At 40.8% G+C, this 21,448-nt stretch overlaps 1 protein-coding gene across 1 annotated transcript in view; it reads left to right on the top strand.

Annotated features, from left to right (window-relative positions):
- CSTF3 (cleavage stimulation factor subunit 3) overlaps nt 1-21,448 on the top strand; it is a 155,151-nt gene that overhangs the window by 39,633 nt on the left and 94,070 nt on the right. The window lies entirely within an intron of this gene.

Genomic DNA, 21,448 nt, shown 5'->3' with positions numbered 1-21,448 from the left:
TTTATCTACTGACTTGTGGATAAAGTGGTTAAAACCCTAAAGAAGTGGGTACCTCCATCTTGCTGGTTAAAACCTGAATACTGACACTGGCAGCAGATATTAGGGCAAGTGTGGTTTTTCCCTACAGCTGTCCTGTATGCCCATTATCTAGCTTTGATCATGTACCACCTGATGTAGACTTCCAGATGGAGATACTGACTTGAAGCTAAATACCAGGAAACTGCTAAATAAATGCCATCTGCTTTATCTGTTACTATGAACAACTTTGCAAAAGAGATCAGTGTACTGCTGTAACAATTCATACATTTTAATTTTGTCTCCTGGCGGTTTTGTGCTTCTATTTTTTTTTTCCTGAAGTCTGAAGACACGCCTTCCGACTAGTGCATCTCAGTAAATTAGAATATCCTCAAAGTTCATTTATTTTAGTAAATAAAAAAGGTAAACTCCTAATATAGTTTACTTACACAGAGTGATATATTTCAAGAGTTTTTATTTTAGTATGGCTTTATGGTAACAAAAATCCCAAATTATCTCAGAAAATTATTATATAAGACCAATAAAAAAAAACCAAACTTAAAATGCAGAAATGTTGGCTGACTGTAAAGAATGTCCATTTTTACTCTCACTATTTGGTAGGGACTCCTTTTGCATGAATTACTACATCAATGCAGCCTGGTATGGAGATGATCAGCTTGTGGCACTGCTGAGGTGTTAAGAAAGCCCAGGATGTTTTGAGAGCAGCCTTCAGCTTGACTCCATTGTTTGGTCTGGTGTCTCTCATCTTACTTTTAGAAAGTACCCCATAGATTCTCTATGGGACTTATGTAAAGTGAGTTAAACACATTGATGCCTCGGTCATTAAACCAGGTACTGGTGCTTTTGGCAGTGTGGGCAGGTGCCAAACCCTTCAGGAAAATTAAATTAGCATTTCCATAACGTTTTTCAACAGATGGGAAGCATTAAGCGCTCTAATATCACCTGGTAGATAACTGCACTGACTTTGGACCTGATGAAACCTAGTGGACCAACACCAACAGATGACATAGCTCCCCACATCATCACTGACTGTGGAAACATCACACTGGACCTCAAGCAACATGGATTCTGTGCCTGTCTGCCCTTCCTCTGGCACGTTGTTTTCAAAATGAAATGCTAAATGTACTTTCATCTGGAAAGAGAACTTTAGAACACTAAGCTGCAGTCCAGTCCATTTTCTCCTTAGGCCAGGTAAGCTTCTGTCGCTGTCTCAGATTCAGGATTGGCTTGATACAAGGACTACAACAGTGATAGCCCATGTCCTGGATGTGTCTGTGTATGCTGGCTCTTGAAGCACTGACTCCAGCTACAGTCAATTGTATTGAACTTTTTGTCAATGTTCTAATTTTCTGAGATGCTGAACTTAGGATTTTCATTGCCTGTAGGCCTTAATCTGCAAAATAAGAAATAAAGGCTTGGTATATCACTGTGTGAAATGAATCTATATTATATATGAGTTTTACGTGAATTACTGAAATAAATTAACTGCATACGGGGCAAGTTGTTTAGTAAAATTAAAGGAATTATAACTGGTGAACTAGATTGTCATTTTTCTTTTTACCACATTTTCACCACATTTATGAAAGTGCTGATCATCTGTAAATATTACATTGTAAACTCTAGTTTTATAAGTAATATTTATGCAGACCCCCACTTTATGGGGAGGCATCCTACCAAACCAAATTGCAAAGAAGTTAATTTGATTGGTCCAGTTCTAAATAATTTACATGTAAGCCAGAATTATTTGGTAATCATTATCAACTCTTGTGATTTCAAGGGAGCAAAACCTCTAAACTAGTTTCCACTTCCGTCACTGTTAAAGTAATGAAGAAATATTTTTCCAAATAGTCCCCATATTTTTATTTTAACCACTTAGGTCTATCTGGACGGATATATCCATCCAGATAGCCTGCCCTGCTGCCGCTGCATCGGGCGCGCGATCATGTGCGCTCCCGCCGCTTTCCATTAGCCCATTCATTGCTCTAAGTCTCCGTGTGAAAGACTGATGGGGGCAGTGAGACGGCTCCGTCTTTCATAAATCCCCTTCTGTCCCGGCCATGCTTTACTTCCACTTGGGTAGTAATACTCCGCGTGCAGAAGTAAGCTCCGAGGGAATCTTGTAGCCGAATAGTAAAATTACATCTGTAAATAAAAATTTCCAGATGACATTTTTTTTTTTTTACTGTTAAAAATAGTCCCTTACCGCCTACACTTCCCAATAGCTACACCAAAAAAAATTTGTAAATAAAAAAAAAAACATAGGGACTAAACTTTTTTAGTATGAATGTAATAAGTTATATTACTGTTAACTTTTTAATTTATGGGCTTGTAATAAGCAATGGACGCAAAACTGAAAAAATGCACCTTTATTTCCAAATTAAATATCTGCGCCATACATTGTGATAGGGACATAATTTAACCGGTACAAATGGGCAAATAAAATACATGGGTTTTAATTACGGTAGCATGTATTAATTTCAAACTATAATGGCCAAAAACTGAGAAATAATGATTTTTTTTCCATTTCTTTTTTAATCTTCCTGTTTAAAATGGATTTAGAACAAAATAATTCTTAGCAAAATGAACCACCCAAAGAAGGCCTAAATGGTGGTGGAAAAAACAAGATTTAGATCATTTCAGTGTTATAAGTAGTGATAAAGTTATTGGCGAATGAATGGGAGGTGAAAGTTGCTTGGATGCATAAGGTGAAACACTGTAGGCTGAAGTGGTTAATGTTAGGGAGCCCCAATCTCAAAAGGAATCTAAAGTGAAATAAATGTGCCCAGTTTAAATTCCCTGGTGCTTCTTCCAGACCCCGTAGTCCTGTTCCATTGCCTTTGTTCTGCTCTGTTGTATCCAGGTGCTGTGCCCCTTCGAAAGCTGGCCAACTTGGCAGTGCAAGGGAGGTACTATACATTTGTGGCCCAAGTTGCGCTCCTCCTCAATCACACTCCTGAAGCTGAATGCGTTCGACACGTGCAGTTGCTATATTTTTTTTTTTACAGACTATGCAATGCTCCTTGCCACAGGAGCGCTATTGAGGAAGTGAAAAATTAATATACAGTAGTTCACTAAGTTTGTGAGAATTTTAGAATAGAATATTGTGTGTGCGTTTGTGCGTGAATGTTTTCTTTATTTTAAAATAATTATTAGGTCTAAAGATAATGTTAATGGGGTCTAACAGAATCCTCTGTTTCTAAAAATGCAATTGGTCTCCTGTCCTGTCCTAGCAATTGAAAGGCCATATTACAAAACGTACCATAAGGGCTCTTCCACACTGTCCGATGCATCGCAACCGGCAATATAAATAATAATAAATGATAAATAATAAATAAATGACATTACCAAACAGGGTTCCACATAGAGTGCGGTGGATTCTGACGCAGTAACGCAAGGCGTGCAGTGTGTTAACTGAGTGACTGGAAGATGGCATACTTTTCATCATACTGTATGCCTCACTGTATGGTGGCACCACATCGTTAACCCGTCGTCCGTCTCTTTAGTGACATTGCGTATCGATCTTAATGCAACAGACACGGTGTGAAAGTGTGGGCCCAAGTGTGAAATATCTTTTTACATGAATATTTTCTAACTCTCTAACTTTAACGTACTTGTACAAAGGTGAGCAAAAGCATTAGCCCAGTCATCATGTGACCCATAATTGTAAACAGCTGTTTTGACTTTGTATTTTGCATAAGTCTTCCTTTACACACCACTATACCCGTTATACTTATTAACTATTATAATATGTGCATACAGTATTTGAAAGCCACTGCCTTCTCACTTTCTGCAAATTTTCTTTATCACCTTTAATTATTCATTCAAATTTATATTTTTTTTTTCAAAAATATTTATTTTTTTTACTTGGTGTTTTAAAAAAATTGTTTGAAAATGCCAATCATAATGTATTTCTTACAGTGCACGTGTGAAATAGAAACCTGTAAAACAGCTTAATTAAAGCAAAGCTAATGACTTAAATACCAAAAGAGAAAAGGCTGGATATCTTAAAGGATTTCCAAACTCATTTCTAAAGCTCTAAGTTGGACTGACTGAAGAAAACTAAGAATAGTGGTTATTCTTCCCAGGAGCGTCCATACTGTGAAGGGTACTTTAAGACTGCAGTGACCGTTCTTTCAGGAAGTGGCAGAACACATCCCAAGATCGCATCCAGAGAAGTACAGGCCATTGAAATCCAGCTAAGTTTATATGCCTCAACAATAAAACGGACTGGGCAAAAAGCGGGGTACATACAAAAGTAGCAAGGTGGATACCACTTCTGTCCAAGACTAACAGTGCTTGTCCCAGATTTTTAAGAGAAATGTTGACCGCCAAGCTTATTGGATCAATTTCTACCTAGATGAGTAAAGTGTGGAAAGATGCAGATCCCAAAATGTCTGCTGTAAAGGAGTTGAGAAGTGTGGTGGTATGTCTATTCACAGCTTCATCGGTACTTGGAAAACTGTCCGTTATATGAAGGAAAATAGATTGTGCTTTGTAGCAAAACACTTTGGTTATTAATCCATATGCTGCAGCACAATCTAGGCCTACATTTTTTGAAGAGAAGACCAGAATATACAAAATTTGTGATGCTTCTTGGCAAGTACAATCTCATCACCATTATGCCTTTAAACCTGTGCAGATGCTGAAGATGCCCGACTGCCTGGATAAAGATTTTGCTGTCCAGTCTGGTTTCACAATTTTCTTAGACATGTAAACTATTTAAAGGGGTCAGTTGGTTCATGAACATAAGCAGTGTACAGATTTGAGATAATGGGCAAATTCCAAGTCTTTAGGATGCAAGAGCTGTGGAAGCATGGCTGCTGAACCATGTTTACTGTACTATGAAGTGGGTACAGAAGTAAGTTTCCTATTCCATTCGGGATACAATAGCAGTTGGATGAGAAGTCTACTTCAGTTGATTGCTGTGCCATGGAATATGGTCTGGAGCAAATGGACGGTTTGACTGTACCAACTTTATACTTCCAACAAAATCATCACAGGCAATCCATTTTCGTGTAACCTGTTATCTGTTCAGTGGTTTAGGAAAGTTATGGCCTAAGCGACGACGCAACAAACTGCATTTCTTCCGGGTCTATACCTGCATTGACTTCATATCCCTCTGGCTTACTAAGCAGAAGAGCCAAGATGCACCATCTGAATAAAATGTGCAGTCTTAAGCAGCAATGGAATGTTGCCTGTACTCATGTATGCATTGTGATGGTAAACTGGATCCAAACTGAGAATTGTTACATTGAATTCACTTGGTTTTAAGACCAACATTTGTCTAATAATTAGCAATGAAGGAGAAGCCCTGCTGCTGCCACATGCAAGTTCTCTAATATCCTTGGGGGGAATCAAACTGAGAAGTTCAAAAAAAAAAGTTCTTCTGAGACCGTGTTTATGAATGGTGAATTATATCTACGAATAGGATACTTAAAATGTTGTGTGTAGTAAAATTCAAAAACAGGCCTTGGCTCTCTTTAGCTGTTGATAAACTGAAACCAAAATATGAATATGGTTAAAATGGAAATTTATTTAGTGAATGTGGAAGAGGCTAACCCCATGCGCATTTGTTTAATGGGCCTTGGTCGGGCATATCAGTTTTTTCAGAAATATCTGCTGCGATCATTCAAAGCAAATTACTGTTCTGTGCCCACGTGTATACTGCAAAGAAACTTGTACAGATAATCATGCTTTACAGAAGTCATTGGCTACATACTTAAGTTTATTTGAAATATCCTCAGATGATGGAGAAATTAAGCTTCCTGAAGGCTAAGCTTGGAAAGAGCCGATTATATCCATTGCTAAGATACCAGATCATTCTGAACTATCTGTATACTTGGAGAGCGGAGATCAGGTTTCCTGCAGAAGTACAACTGAACCAATGGAGATCAGTTTGTCTGAGTAAACTATTGGAATATAAAGGAACACACCTGAGCCAGTGTTTTTCAAGCCACAACTGAAGAGCAAGACTGAGAGAGAACCATCCTAAACCTTTTTGTGGATTTACAGCAGAATTAACCCAATCGGATCCAACGCTCGTATCAGCATGCCACACAGACTAATAGTGAATTGCTACCGGCTGAATAAAAGGGAACAAGAAGCTAGTGGGCTTGGTCATTACTGTTTTATTTGCCTGAATGACTACAGCAAGGACTCTTTCTCTGTATCCTGTGCAGCAGTAAAGAAAAGTGATTTCAGGGGAAGCCTGTGATGCACTGCAAAGTTAATAGCAGTAGAGTTTAATGTGATTGAACAGGACATGGATCTACATGTTGCTGATGCGACAAGCACAAAGGGCATGTCGGATAAAAATAACTTACTCCAAATTAATCTGATCATTCCCCCTTCTCCATTAGTTCTGGCACTTGTGGACAAACAGCCAAACAAAAGCTGCTGCATGTATCCACTGTCCTGTGAAAAGTGGATCTGTTATGTTATTTTGCTGTGTTGTATTGTAACAAAACCTTTCATGTGGAGTTCTGTGAACTCTGAATTATGGATGACAGTGGAGTCTATCTGATCCAGTGTGGCGAAAAACTGGTGTCTTAGCTGGAATTAGCATTGGGAATAAATGACAGAGGTGTTAAACTCAACAAAACATAAATAGTGGAAACTATTCATGGACTCCTGTCAGTTAATGGTAAATAACTATGCAAATTACCATCTCTTTTTCTCAAAGGGCTATTCTGGGAATATTGTCATTCAAAGCAAAAGTCCCCTTGAAATGGATCCGAGATAAACTTTTACTCCTTGCATAATTGTGTTCCTTTCATATAATTTATAGGGCATTCCTCAAGCCAAATAAATTTTTTTTAATACTCGAATTCCCTATAAACTAAACAAGCCTCGCCCACAGCTTCTCTAGTGCCTTGGCACTCTGACTCATGTAGCAAGGGTTTATGGGAGCTCAGTCTGGGTAGGAGGAGGAGGTTACTAGCCAGAGATTTCAGAGGCAGAGGGGAGTGAAGTTTTCACAGGCTGAGGGCCGGGGATGCAGAGCAGCTTGCCTGTGTGTAATGACAAGCAGAACATGGCTGCTCTCATTGTATCACAGGAAGAAATAATGATCCACTGTTGAAGCTGTTTGCAGCTAGATATGCTGTGTAGACTATCTAAACTTTTAGATAAGATATATAGACACTTGTTATAGTTAGTATTTCATCTCGGATCCGCTTTAACGCTACTTTGATTTAGTTAAATCTCTATTTCACCTGTATTTTTATAAATGCATTTACTGTATTTAAAAAACCTATAGTAAACTAGGTCTTTTAGGTACTAGTTGAAATGTTTAATACAGGGAGAGATGCCCCTTCAGTTCTGTGCCTCTGCATGACATTTTAAGAATATTTTAATCCCAATGGTAAAATTGTGAAGAACCTTTTCTCTGTTTCCCTCCATCCCTGCCCACACAATGGAAATATTTGTAACATCTTTATGTAGAAAGATAGCCATACATGAATCGCTTATCACCCAGTATGCCAAGCCAGTAGATACCTGTTCGATTGGAACTTGAATAGTGATTGATTTCTGCCATGTATTGAAGACTCAATTTTAATGGGTTTTCGTAGAAATCTTTTGTTTAACGATTTATCTCCAAGCATTGTGCTGCTCAAATCAGTTCAACACTATGGGCTATTAACCCCACCTTTGCTCCTTCTCCTTCTTCCCATTAAATGGAGAATTTCCAACATGCCGAATCGGACTCTCCATGTCAGCTTGATAAACTGCATAAAATCAATTGAGCAGATATGTTGGAGCAAAGGTCCTCATCCGTCTCACCACATATGCAGCTGGCTTTACTTCAGTCCACAATAGGATTAGCAGTTGTAAAATAACAATCATACTGAGTGTCCATCTGTACACAGTACTAGGTTTATTGGAGATCGTCATTGGTTTTGTGCAGACATAAGTTGATGGGTACATGGATTCCTTGGACATTTCACTTTTTTAATTCTGGGTTAAAAGGTGGTACTCCCTTCCCTAGGAAGACTTTACCTGGTTCTTGTCTTCTTGGTATCCAATCTGTAGTGATACCAATATTTTTAACTCTCTGAGTCAGTTATTCCCCACACCTTAGCTGAGTGACAATTATTGTAACATGCATCCGACTCTGTTCTCATTTGCTGCCGGAACCACGTGCTGGCTGCGCGTGTTTCCAGCAGCAAATGAGAACAGAGTCCGTGTAGTGTAGTCTGCTCTGATGGTCTGCTGTAGGCCACGGCAAAGGCGTTGCCTTAATCGGCCTGAGGTAAGTAGTCAAGAGGCTGCAGCAACCCTCAGATTTGATTAAAACACCCTAACATTCTAATGTTTAATGTATCGAAGAGTAGGTACTTACATTTTACTTTCTTGAGTTAAATCTCGCTTTAAATATCTATTGCAATTGGCCCTAGTTATGGCATGGCAAAAACTGCTTATCAGGTATGAAAGAATACTGCCTAAACGGCCATTCCAATTCTTTAGAGCCTGTTGATGTGATGAAAGCTAGGGAAATACGGTATACAGTATACAAAAATCAATTGCTATAGCTGATGAAACATGAAAGCTAAGGAAATTCAATTTATTTTTCTTTATTTCAAGGTCTCATTTTACACACACTAGAACTGTTTAACACTTGTACTGACAATATTTGTAAAATTGTCTTATTCCATAATCATCATCTAGACCTGTAGATGCAGCTTAGGATATATGAATATCTGAGGTAATGGTGCAATCTACATCTTTTTCCTGTTGCATTCTGGTCTGCTTTCACTTTTATTATGGAGCGATTTCTAAAAACTGTAAATTAAATTCTGTAACTGTTTTCTTCAATTTGTTCCGTAGAGCCTAATCCTTTTCCACCTGTATTTTGCTGTACCTTTCTTTTCGGAATATGTATTTGGTCTAAAGCATTATTTATTTTTCTGGGGTGGGTATTGCTGGAGATGGATCCTTACTTTGCCTGAGGTAATTTTTGTTTTTCCACAACTTTCCATATCTTGCAGATAATTATTATGGGTCTTCACCTTTGCATTCTTTCAGCTTTTTTCCAAATACTAAATACTGAATACAAAAAAGATGGGGCAGTAATGGGGACTCAAAAAAACGTTGTATGCAAAACTTTTAAGGCATGGGTACATTTAGGTGAAAACGTTTTAAATGCATTAGCAGCTAGTTGTTACTTATGTTTAATAGAAGACCTAACACTTAATATCTTCCATGGTTGATGTGTACAGAATTAAATGCTGTGCTCTGTTCTCATCCATCCTTGTGTGTTTAGCTGCTAATTTTGTTTTATTAAACTAATTTAAAAACATTTTCTGGATTTGTTTCCTTCATGCTTGATGTGTTATTGACTAATAGTTTCAGAATACACAAACAACCTGGCCCCTTAATATTCTAAATCCCTTTTTCATTCACTGATGACCAGAATTTTTAAAGGACTGCTGTTACGAGAGAGATATGGAGGCTGCCATATTTTTTTCCCCTTTTAAACAATACCAGCTGCCTGGCAGCCCTGCTGATATTATTGATTGCAGTAGCATCTGAATTGCACCATAAACAAGCATGCAGCTAATCTCGTCAGATTTGCCAGTAATGTCAGAAACCTATGATCTTCGGTATGCTTGTTCAGGGGCTATGACTAAAAGTATTAGAGGCAGAGAATCAGCAGGACAGCCAGGCAACTGGTATTGCTTAAAAGTAAATAAATATGGCAACCTCCATATACTTCTTGTTACTGTTGCCCTCTAATTTAGTTTGGCCATCTCAATATTCTACTCTTAAGAATACCTCAGGTACCTTAGTGGCATTCCAAGGTCTATTCTAGAGGCAGGCAATCACTTTTATCGCGGTGGTCTAGCCTCCCATAGTGCCTTCTGTAAAGGGGCGTGGTCCATTGTTCCAATCACCCACCCTCTCTGTTTGCTGTGGTAAAAGTCCTCCAAGCAAAATAGGTATTGGGTGTGGGTTTTTTTGATTTGGAACATGTGATGCTCCTCTAGATTTGCAAGAGAATATATTCTGTTCATCAGCTAATTAAACATGTAAGGTCCCGAGGCATTTTACTGGAAAGTCTCCATTTTTGAAGTTGGCTATAAAAATGGATTTAAACAAAGTCAATCATTTTTACATGCAATTTTAGAAAGGTGAAGAAGTCTAATCACTCTTTTAGGGTTCTTTCACCCTGTGCATGTGCAAAACCGTCACAATGCTGCACAAAAGTCGCATTGTGGTTTAGTCATGCAGTGTGACCATATAGTACAATGAAAAGCATGCTTGACCACCACTGTAAATGCTCACATCCAGTAAACACACAGCATGTTATGCGCTACTCTGACTGGACCCACTGCACCCTTTGTGGACATACCATAGAAATATTCCATCACATTGAAATGTGAGGATACTATCCATTGCGATGGAACGCATCAGATTGTGTGAAGGTACCCTAAAACAAGCTAGCCTTAGAGACCACTCCTAATTGTGGTCCATTACTAAATGTATTGGAAACGGTTCAATTAATAGTTAAGAGTGAAGTTGTAGTTGCATGACAGCAATGGCCACTACTTTGGTGATGAAGATGTGACAGTGGCTGCATCATAGACCAGGCTTCAAGCAGCCCCACTCACTCCTAGACAGTAAAGGAAGGGAAGGCAGTGCTGGAGGTCCTATATGACTATAGCACCCTAAAGAATATTTTATAGTGTATGAATAATTTTCCCAGTCTTTCCACTATTGCTTCCACCTAAGTAGAAGATGAACCATGTATGTTTGGAGATAACTAATTTCTCTTATTTATTAATCAAAGTCACTATCATGTGGCCTTAGCAGAAATTAGGAAAACTAGTGGATAACTCATCCCTTTCCAGTGCTACAAATTCCTCTGCCTCCCTCCCAACAGTGCACATCTGGGAGACAAAAAATGATTGTCTGTACAAGCAACTGTTCCAAAACTCCCACCAGTGATGACCTTTACGAGTCATTTTAGATGACAAAGGTCGTAATTCATGTATCCAGTGTAACGCTTTGGGCTACACTTCAAGGCCTATGCTATTCTGCAATGCAAAACACATTGTGGCATCCCAACACACACTGCATGTAGTGCTTTACTGCATAACACATGTCGATGATGTCATGTCCGATCGTCGCCATAGCGACGAGTGATGCTGATTAAGAAGCTGTGGGGATCGCGGACAGGTGAGTGTTGCCAGCGGTGATCGGGGGGGTCGGAGAGGTGCCGGGGGGGGGGGGGGGGGGGGCTTGGGCAGCATAGTTAGCTAGCCTAGTGCTAGCTAACATAAAAAAAAGAAACATTTAACCACTTCGCCGCCCGGGTACAGTATATCTACGCTCCTTTGGACTTGAGTTCTCCTGCCGCTGTCCGCGCTCCTGCTCGCACGTGCTCCCGCGATCGTGCACGCCGCCGCCGGCTCGTCCGGAGATCAATGAACGGGAAAAACCATTACCGTTCTTGATCTCTGCCCCCCAGCAATGATCGGCTGCTTCTATGCGAAGCAGCGCGATCATTGTGAAAAAGTTTCCCAGCCTCCCTGAACTTCCTGCAAGCGTACATCCTACGCTTTCAGGACGCATTTACAAAAAATTACTGTGGCCATCTTGTGGCCAAAAAGTAAAACTACATCCAAAAACATTTTTCACAAACAAATACATTATTTTACAATTTAAAATTAACTCCCACACTCCTCAATTGTTACCCAAAAAATTTTTTTAATAAAAAAAAATTACAATAAAAAAAAGCTACCTTAGGGACTGAAATCTTTATTTATATCAAGAGGGCATAACACTTTATAAATTATGGGCTTGTAATTAGGGATGGATGCAAAACTGAAAAAAATGCACCTTTATTTGCAAATAAAATATTGGCGCCAAACATTTTGATAAGGACATAATTTAAACGGTGTAATAACCGGGACATATTGGCAAATCAGTTGCATGGATTTTAATTGCATTAGCATGCATTATTTAAAAACTATAATGGCCGAAAACTGAAAAATATTTTTTTCCCCAAATGTTTTCCTATTTTCCCATTAAAGAGGATCTGTAACATGAAAAGATCCCCTGGGGGGTACTCGCCTCGGGTGGGGGAAGCCTCCGGATCCTAATGAGGCTTCCCACGCCGTCCTCCATCCGTCAGGGGTCTCGCTGCAGCCCTCCGTGGAGTCCGGGCAGTGGTGACGTCAATATTTACCTTCCTGGCTCCTGCGCAGGCGCTCTGACGGCTGTCGGCTCCGAACTACACGGAAATACCCGATCGCCGTCGGATCTGCTCTACTGCGCAGACGCAAGTTTCCTGCGCCTGCGCAGTAGAGCGGACCCGAATGAGATCGGGTATTTCCGTGTAGTTCGGAACGGAAAGCCGCCACAGCGCCCCCGCTGGAGCCAGCAAAGGTAAATATTGAACTGACAGTCGGCACAGTCGCCGGCTGTTCGGAGGGCTGCAGCAAGACCCCCGTGGGACAGAGGACGGCGTGGGAAGCCTCATTAGGATCCCGAGGCTTCCCCCACCCGAGGTGAGTACCCCCCAGGGGATCTTTTTAATGTTACAGAGTCTCTTTAAAACACATTTAGAATAAAATAATTTTTGCCATAATGCCCCACCTAAAGAAAGCCTAATTGGTGGCGAAAAAACCAAGATATAGTTCATTTCATTGCGATAAGTAATGATAGTTATAGGCGCATAAATGTAAGGAGCGCTGAAAGGAGAAAATTGCTCGGATGCTAAAGGGGTAAAACCTTTCAGTTGTGAAGCGGTTAATTAAAAAAAAATCCCTCCCGTGTATGCAGCCACTTATTCTGCGTAACGCCAGGGAGGTTAAAAACCTCATTAACATTATTGTCCCTCTTAAAATGCCGCAGAACCGCGGCTGAAAACCTCAATCACCACAAACTCACACCCCTTACTCAGCAGGAAAAATCCACGACTTTCTTGGTTGAGGATTTTTCTGCCGCCTCTATGCGCGTCATTCAGCTCGTATCTCCGCCTCTCCCCGCCCCTCTCAGTGAAGGAAGACAGAGAGGGGCGGGGGAGAGGCGGCGATCCGGGCTGATTGACGCGCATAGAGGCAGAGCTGCGCTGCCTCTATGCGCAAGGAGCCCGCGAAGTACCCCTGTGAGTTTGGGGTGATTGAGGGGGTTTTCGGCCACGGTTCTGCAGTGTTTTAAGAGGTGCAATAATGTTAATGAGGTTTTTAAAGTAAAATTCATAATTTTCAGAGTCTCTATAAAGCTAATGTTTTCCCTTTATTCAAGAAGGGGAAAAAATCTGAACCAGGAAACTATAGACCTGGAAGTTTATCAGTTGTGCGTGTGTGAACTGTTTGAAGGTATCCTAAGGGATGCTATAAAAACGTTTGTAGCACAGAATAATTTTAGCATAGATTTACGAAATATTGGTCCCATCTCACATTCTCAGCTTTGACAAAGTGTTGAATGAAATTGTTGATTTTAGGAAAGCAATAGATGTATTATACTTGGACTTTCAAAAGGTTTTTGATTCATTTCTCAACAATAGCCTGTTGCAGAAGCTGAGGATACAGGGACTAGGAGGAAATGTGTGTATGTGGATAGAGGAGGGACAGAAGGCAAAGAGTGGTGGTAATTGGAACATACTCAAAATGGGAAACTAAGCAGTGGGGTACCGCAAGGGTCAGTTCTAGGGCCAGTTCTTTGAAATTCATTTAATAATGATTTAGTAGACCGATTTCAAAGTAATATAGCCATCTCCACAGATGATATAAATTATGCAGAAGTATCAGAAGCAGGATAGTGACATAATACAACAGGATCTTGACAACATGACAATATGGCTAGGCATATGGCAGATGAAATGTTATGTTGATAAATGTAAAGTCATGCACTTACCATCAGTAGAGCATCATATAAAATTAATGGCTTACAGCTAGGAACATTAGACTTGGAGAAGGACTTGGGAATACTGGTTAATAAGTAACTGTATACAATACCAAGCAGCAGTAGCTAAAGCAAAGAAAATTTTAGGGTGCGTGAAAAAGAAATAAAATCTTAAATGCTAGTATACTACTCGATCTGTATGAATCACTTCTCAATCACCACATCTGGAGTATAGGATACTGTTTTAGGCACCACACTAGAAAGGACATTGACCTTCTAGAATGGTTACAAAGACCGGCAACTAAATTAATCAAACGGATGGAAAGTCTCACCAAGAAAGGTTGGAGAAAGTGGCCTTATTTAGCTTGGGAAAAAACAGAGAGATGACCTGATTAACATCTGAGGACAATACAAAAGCTTTTCAGTTTTTTTCCCTAGGCTTATACAAAAGACTAGGGACATGATCTGTGTTATAGGGGGGAAAACTTTTTTGCCATCTATTTAGAAAGGTTCTTTACAGTAAGAGTGGTTAAAGTTTTTGGAATATCTTAGTAGTTACGGTAATGCAAATTTTATATCTGCATTTAAAGGAGACTTGGATGCCTTCCTTGCACTGAAAGACATCCAGGGCTATAATTACTAGATAAGTCCAGGCAGAGTTATGCTGCATACACACTTAAGATAAAAGTCTTTGGAAAAGGCAAGATCACAGACCAATTTTACCCCCTTCCATGTAGTATGAGAGCTATACTCTACACAGTCTATTCTATGGAGCTGCACTCCCCATCAGATAAAATCTTTGCAAGATGCTGCACACAAAGATGCCCGTACACATTCAAAAGATCATTATCTGCAAAAGATCTCTTCCTGAAATAGATCCATTCCTGCAAAATGCATTCATAGTCTGAGATCTGCAGATCATCATACACACCTTGTTTAACAGGCAATCATCTGCAGATCAGATCCACCAGGATGGATTTTCAGATCTGCAGATGATTGCCAGATATGCAGATGAAGTCTGTTAAACAAGGTGTGTATGAGGATCTGCAGATCTCATAGACTATGAATGTGTTTTGCAGGAATGGATCTATTGCAGGAAGAGATCTTTTGCAGATAATGATCTTTTCAATGTGTACAGCATCTTTGGCCTCGATTCACAAAGCGGTGATAACCCAGTTATCACGCCTAAAAGACTTTAGGCGTGATGACCTTTTCACCACTGAGTTATCACCGATTTTTCCTGCTCTTCGCGCGAAGTTACCGCGCGTGCAAAGTCCCATAGGGCTTAATGGGAGCTTCGCGCGAAGTGTCGGGTGTTGCGCGCGCACTTACGCGCGTACGCGCGGCAACTTCGCGCGAGTTTCTACTTATCATGCCTAAAGTGACTTTAGGCGTGATAAGGGCCTTTTCACCACGGTGCTAACACTTTGCACCGCTTTGTGAATCGAGCCCTTTGTGTGCAGCATCTTGCAAAGATTGTATCTGATGGGGAGTGCAGCTCCATAGAATAGACTGTGTAGAGTATGGCTCTCATACTACATGGAATGGGGTAAAATTGGTTTGTGATCTTGCCTTTTCCAAAGACTTTTATCTCAAGTGTGTATGCAGCATAAATCCAGGGATTTATCTGGCTGCCACCTGGAGTTTTAATGCTGATTGGCCAAAACCTTTGGGGCCCAGTCACACTTAAGTGATTAGCAGGCGATTCCAGCTAATCGCTAAAGCGCTAGTGCTTTGTAACCCTATGACAGTGTTCTCACTGCTGCAATTGCCGCCGATCGCAGGGAATTTTGCGATTAGCGCCAATCGCAAATGTTTAACCTGCAGCATTTTCACTATTCTTGAGCGATTGCGTTACAGTGCTTAAAAAGCGCTGACCACAATAGCTCTGAAATCGAGGAAGTGTCCAGTGATTTTTACCTCTCTAATCGCGGTAAAATCACTAGTGCAAAACGGAAGCGCAAGTTTTGCTCTTTTAGATGTGAACGGTGCCTTAAAGTTTTTCTGCCATCCTCTGGTTCAACTGGGATATATGCGGGTTCAGGACTGATTTTTTTTTTTCTTTCTTTGGTCAAATTGATAGTTTTCAACCAAACTAGAACTATTCAACATCCACTGTGAACATAGCTTAATATGGGTGGTTAATGAGATGCAACGAATTCCAAATTGATGCAGGATTATGCAAACTTTGTATTCAATTGTAGGCAGCTTAAAATACCCCAATTGAATTTCACCTTAGCAATATTTTATTGGTCAATTTGCAAGCTGCCAAAATTTGCAGCGTTCTGCATCAACTTGGAATTATTTGAATCTTATTGACCATCCCTATGCACTAACTCGTTTCCTGTATAGATCTCTGTAAGATCAAATAGTGGCACTACTCTTTTGAATTGCAAGTATCAATGGTAATATCATCCCCATCCTCTAATCACTAGAGGTTGCTAAGGCTCGGTTCCCGCTTGCTCAGCGCAGGAAGTGGATATTAATGTTTGAAAAAAAGGATAACTAGTCACTGTGTCCGCTTATATCACTGCCGTCATGCAAATACTAGCGTATCCCCCGGTTGTGCTGCTGCTGACTCCTCCACATAGTACTGGTAAGCAGATCAGTGCCTGGCAGAAGCATGGGGATCCCCATTGGGTTGCCAAAGACCAATTGAAATCCTTAGCAACAGGGAGGATTCTGATTGGTTCATGGTGGACCATTGAAAATTCTCAGTGTTGCTATGGAGAATTGGTCTGTTGTAGCGTTATGGAGAGTTCCATGTTTCTGCCAATTGTTTAGTTCAAGCTGCTACATTACTACAAAGTGACTCACATAAGAGAATCCTCTCCTTGTGGTATACTAAACTGGACAAACCTGTCTGATTATACATCTAAAATGCTGGTAGCCATAGACTTTTTGTTTGATTCCTAACAACCAGGCTTCGGAAACCTTGCCTGTCAATGGCAGCTTCCTATCCAAAGATTCTCAATTCTTTAACCCCCTTTCTTCTCCTCTCCTCTACTCTCTCTCTAACCCCAAAGCTCTTATACTAAACCCTATATTTTTAAGACACAGGAAGGGTACAGATTCCACAGCAGTGACCAGGACGGCAGCTAATACAGTAGTATTATTTTTCAAGAGCTGGATTTCTGTTTCCTGTCCCTGGACCCACATGGGTCCGCACTGAATCCAGGGAGGCCACTGGGATAGAAAAAGAGGGAAAATGTGCCCTGTGGAGACAAAGCCAGCAGTAAAAACTCAAGAATCATTCTAACACCTTCCTTCTCTTTACAAAACAGATGTCCAATAGTATTGTAGGCTAGTATATGGTTCCTAACTTAAGTACGTTAAAAGAAGTGTCAAATTTTTTAAGTAAGATTTATTGACCTATATGCAACTTTTTCTCATGAGTTATATCCTAGGTGATAATTTTCATCCCCCCCTTTTTTTTTTAATATAGCATTTTAGCATTCACAATTGAAAAAGTACTCAAAAGTTTGTGAAAAAGTACTATCAAAATTATTTTGGGTAGTCTGGTTCAAAAGGCATTTTGTGATAAAGTGTGAAAATATCACCTAGGAGAAAACTCAGGAGAAAAAAGGAATTGCATATGGGCAGTCATGAGTATAGTTTTAAGAAGCGTGGCATAATCCTGAAAGCTACTACTTCAAAACAAACGAATTGCATATGAATAACTTATAATGCTCAGCTTTTCTTTTGACACTGTTGGTGCATCAATACAGCTAATATCATCATATGAAATATTAACTCCTGGCCAAAGACTCAAAACTTTATGAAGTTGGTAGAATCACAAGGAGCCACCTTCTTCAGACTATCCCATATATAACTTCTTATTGGCCATATTTCTGCTGACATTTGTCAAAGCATGAATGCAGTGGTGAATGGAATTACTCAGTTTAGGGACATGTAACACTGTGTGTGTGCAGAAAAGTAACATCACACGTTAGACATGCAGTTCAACCAAACAGTCAAAGTGTGCTTTAGTGCCACTGTAAAAGCCGAAGGGACCTGCTGCACTGCACCCAATGTGAATGTACTATAGAAATATCATTGCATCGCCTCGCAATAGCGTGCAACAAATTCAGTGTGAAGGGACCCTTGGTGTTACGAGCATGTGAGATATATATATATATATATATATATATATAAAAGTTTTGGGCTGATGTTGTACAGACATTGCTAGCAGCATGCTCCGTTACTATGGAAGGGAGGGGGGACTATGAGCGTCGCACAACGGAACAATAGGGGCAAGGAGAGACCATTAGATTCAGGTAGTGTTTGGCTAAAATGATCCGGCAGACCAGATCTCTGACAGACGCACCGGGGAGGGTCGGGGGGCCATACACGCACTAGATTAATGTGTGCATAAAACTATAGTGCCGAGAGGCTGCCATAATCACACACCTCTTGCCTGATCTTTGGCCAGAAAGAATGAATTATGCAAATGTATGCAGCTTGAAAATGGACAAATCAGATCCCACTAAGGTGGGCTTTGTTTTGTCCATTTTTCATGCTGCATAAACTTGCATACAAAATGTTGTTTTTTTGTTTAATATGCTATATTTTGCGGATGTATGCTATTATGTGTAATCCACAATTCAGATTGCCAATGGTGGTACACGTCCATATTCTCTGATTGGCCTAATTCAGAGTCTTGTGATTTGGCCAGAAATTTCGCAGTTTTTGTACTTGGAAATACCGCTCTTGGAAGTGCGACATTCCACGGAATTCCAATTACTGATTTCCACTGCAGAAAGCCAATTTCTGATTGGGAATTTGGAATTCCACAGTATTTAGCAGTTCATCCCTAGTGATCACTGTACAGATGCATTGCTGGAAGCCAAGCAGCCCATTCTGTTTTGGGGAGAAGGGATAATGAGCAGGAGGTGTCTTGCTGCTGCAGGAATTATATGATTGGTGAACTAAGGATTCACAGACTGTGGATTACTGATGTGGGAGGGCATGGACATCACAGGGATGCTGATACACCATGGGGTTGATTCACTAAGACAAATAGCATGCCTTATCAGTTGACACATCTTATCAGAGTTAACGCGCCTTATCAGAGTAGCATAGCGAGCATTTGGAACTTATGCCTGCTAATTGGCAATGACAAAAGCTCCACTCGTCCTACCCTGAGCCCCTGCCGGTCCAATCACTTTAAAGGACATTATACCCGCACTTTGATTGGCCTAATAGGCTGCCTGTCAAGTTTCCTGTCAAGTAACAAAGGCAGCCTATTGGGCCAAAGTGTGGGGATAATGTCCTTCAAAGTGATTGGACCCGCAGGGGCTCAGGGCAGGACGAGTGGAGCTCTCCTTGCCAATTGACAGGCATAAGTTCGTAGCGCTGGCTGTGCTACTCTGATAAGGTGTGTTAACTCTGAGTAAAAGCATGCTATTTGTCTTAGTGAATCAAGCCCCTTGTCTCTTCAGTCAACTGTTTTGGGTGATAAAAAGTGGACTCTATTTAGCTTTACAAGGCATCAATCATTCAGCTTGGATCTAGCAATAGCATTTTTGGAATTAAGAGCCAGCCATACACTTATCAGATTTTGTAGATATTTTCCTGACTGAAAAGCTGTTGGGGAGAAGTAACCATGATGATTATTTTTTATTCATATAGTGACAACATCTTCTGTTGCGCTGTACACAGTACAAAACAAATACTAGGGAGCACAGATACACAAGATGTTCAAAACTCTGTACAATCAAGACATCCAGCAATACAAATACATTAATAGTTGATGTGTGGTCACCACTACTGGTACATGTTCATATGACAAATTTACAGCAGAATAGAAAAACACTAGGAGAAGGTTCCTGCCCTTGCAAGCTTATAATCTATTGGGTAGTGTGTTGGAGACATTAGGGAAAGAGACACGAGGGATGGTGAATGAGGCAGTAAACCTCCAATGCTATCTATAGCAAATCGTACTACTGCCTTTAAGAGACTGAGAGCTAAGTCATACTGTCTTTTTTATTTTTTACTTACCCAGAGCTTCCTCCAGCCCTATAAGCATGGATATGTCCCTCGCTGTCCTCCTTAGCGCCTCTGCTAAGCCGCAATCTGCTTTTGTAAGCAGCTCAGTGATGTCAGCGGGGGGCCTTCTGCGCAAGCGCAGAAGGCCCTGGCTGACGTCACTCAGACTGAGCCTCGTACCGAGGGTTGACTGCGGAAGAAAAGCGAGGGACACATTCATGCGTATGGGGCTGGAGAAAGCACCGGGTAAGTAAATCATCTCTGGAGTCTCTTTTTAAGGTGCTCATATAACTATCAATGAGGAACAGATTGACAGAGAGACATTATCTGTTTCTAATCGAATCTGATCAGAGAAAGATCTGTAAGCTGCTCATACACTGCAGGCCGATTTCCAATTCTTTTCAGCGTGAAATGCTGCGCATTAAAATATCTCGCCTGTCCACCTGCTGCTCTTCTACAGTCGTGTCCCACGTAACTGCTGCACATAGCTTGTGGAACTTTTCTGACATCCTATGCGCACCAGTGCTGTATGCGAAAGCCACATGGGACCCAAATATGCAGAAGAGGAGCAGGTGGACTCGCGGTGGCAGAGGACAGGTGAGATGCTATAATGCACAGAGCATATAACATTTGGGGGGGACTTTGGCCGGGGGTTACGTCGCTGTATTGCATACCATTACCGTCGTGCACCCGATTGACCATAACATAACACAACCGTAGCTAGAGAGATATTTGACGATAAGGTGAGTAATGCCTGTCACACCAGCTCCTCTCTTCCAGTGCTGGAAAGTCTCATCTTGCGTTAGCTGTGCGCTGCATATAGTGAGGGCTGGTTCACACGAACCTCTGGCAAGCTTTTGCCAGACACTGCGTTCAAACGATGGCGAGTAAAACCGTTAGCTTTTCAAGGCTTTTGGGCAACCCATCAAGGCTAGTGTTTAGGGTCCTTACATTGGTTTCCTTGGGGTTTACCCCTCTGAAAGCAACATGTTGCTGATGAGATGTGATGCCAGAATCAACCGCCAGGCGTTTACGAAATCCTGCAAAAGCCAGCCCTAAACGCTCCCATTCACTTGAATGGGATGGCGGTAGATCCCAAAAACCTTGCGTCTGAAACGCTTTAACGACGCAAAAGCATCCGTGTGAACCAGCCCTAAAGCATACAGTTCATTGAAACTATGCTTCATTGCCACTGATGCACTGATGTGAACGTACCATAGAAATATATTTTTCGCATTATAAGACAAACTTGTTTAAAAACCAGGAGAAAAATGTTCTTGACCGGATGCATCTTAAAGAGACTCTGTAACAAATTTTTCAGCCTTAGTTCTTCTATTCTATAAGTTCCTATGCCTGTTCAAATGTGCTCTGGCTTGCTGCAGCCTTTCCTAATTGCACTGTCTCTGTAATATATCTTATCTCCTTTCCTCTGTCGGGCTAAGGCTTGAGTGTGTGGAATGTGCAGGGCTGCTTGTGATTGGATAGAAGCGATACACACCCTCTGCAGGCCCCCTGCACACTCTGTATGACTCGCACACTCTGTTTATGTGAGCCTATTACAAGCTGGTTAGTT

This window comes from Hyperolius riggenbachi, chromosome 11 (assembly GCF_040937935.1).
Source record: "Hyperolius riggenbachi isolate aHypRig1 chromosome 11, aHypRig1.pri, whole genome shotgun sequence".
Lineage (NCBI taxonomy): Eukaryota > Metazoa > Chordata > Amphibia > Anura > Hyperoliidae > Hyperolius > Hyperolius riggenbachi.
This window is presented reverse-complemented; position numbering and strand designations above follow the sequence as displayed.